The sequence below is a fragment of the Montipora foliosa genome, chromosome 7, assembly GCF_036669935.1.
Source record: "Montipora foliosa isolate CH-2021 chromosome 7, ASM3666993v2, whole genome shotgun sequence".
Taxonomy (NCBI): Eukaryota; Metazoa; Cnidaria; class Anthozoa; order Scleractinia; family Acroporidae; genus Montipora; species Montipora foliosa.
The window spans coordinates 42,252,668-42,254,347 of NC_090875.1; positions in this window are offsets into that span (position 1 = coordinate 42,252,668).

Below are 1,680 nucleotides of genomic sequence, written 5' to 3' on the forward strand. Positions count from 1 at the left end.
CTAGTGTCCCCGGTTTTTTTGATTGTAAGAGTTATCAATCATTTTAAACTATGCAAGGCTGAAGGATGTCAATTGTTGTTCCAGTGTGGAAGTCATACTATTTTTTGGACAGTCTTGTCTCAAGACGGCATACATTGGAGTCCTTTTGTGCATGATTGGTTGTTAGTACCTGATCACAAGTGTCTCTTTGTCAGAGGCAAAGCTAAGAACCGTTTGTTTGGAGCTAAGAATTTGTGTTTTAAAGTGGCCGCTCTTGAAGTCAAGTTTAATGTCAGTGAACGACTGTGTTCATCAGGTTTTTGTACTGAAGATGATGGATGGTGCGATAAGCGCAATTAAGTCAAGATGTGGCCTTTTCTGGTTGGAATTTATGTCGAATGCATGGCATGCAGTAGTGTGACTGGATCTTTGGTATCCACCTTCCATTCGTTTTTAGCGGATCTTTGGTATCCGCTTTTTCCCGTCATTGTCCAGTGTGGGACAGTTACTGATGTTTTATTTTCAGTTTCAAGTGTACTAATGGATCTAGCGAACTAACGTGTATGTAATGTGTAGAGATAATAAAGTCAGCGTTTCGTAACCGAATTTGCTTTCTTTGGGCACATTTACACTGGGGAAGTAATTTTGAGTTAAGGTTTTTATCAAGAATTATCAGCGCCCACCATTTTGTTGTCTCTTTTTTCTTTCAGATGTGTTCCAGCACGGAGTCTGGAAGGATGTCGGAAATCTAAAGCACCCCGATTTGAGGAATTTGGCTGATAGAATGAAATCCACTGTTCTAATGTCCAGGGCTACTGGCACTGTCGACGGATACACCCGAGCGTTCAACAGGTGGAAAAAGTTTGCCTTGCGTTGGGGTGAAGTTACTTCTTTTCCGGCTGAGCCGCTTCCGGTGGCCCTTTATTTACAGTACTTATTAGAAACTACTATCTCTTGTAGTTCTGTTGATACCGCGTTCTATGGGATAAAATGGGTGCATGAAACCGCTGGGTTGGCCTTCCCTACTGATAGTTCGCCAGTTGTGGTGGTTAGGGACGCGTCTAAGAGAATCTTAGGCACCGAAAGGTCGAATCGGAAAGAGCCTATCACACCGGAATTACTTAAGAGTATAGTTGGCGGGGCTGACCTGTCTAACGGTTTGGAGCTTAGAAATGTTTGCCTATATATCTACTGTGTTTTGCGGGTTTCCTCAGGTTTGATGACGTCAGTAGGACTAAAAGAAATCAAATTTCCTTTCATATAGGGTACATGTCAATTAAAGTCGAGAAGAGCAAAACTGATCAACTAAGGCAAGGTGATGAGGTCCTGATCGCAAAGGGAGAGGGTACGGCCTGCCCAGTCAAGATCCTAGAAGAGTATCTAAACAGGTTTAATATCGACACTCAGAAAGACCAATTTATTTTCAGGCGGTTGATTAAGACCAAAAAGTCCTACAAGTTGGCCTCCAATAATAAGCCCATTGGTTACAGTACTTTTAGGGACCACTTGCGCAAAACCCTGAGAGGTTTTTTACCTGACCCCCAGGTCTACGGCATTCACTCGTTCCGGTCAGGGGGGGCATCTGCTGCGGCTAATAGTGGAGTGCTTGATAGAGTCTTTCAGAGACACGGTCGTTGGAAGTCCGCAACCGCTAAGGATGGGTATGTTGAAGACAGCACAGACGTCAAACTTTCAGTCTCT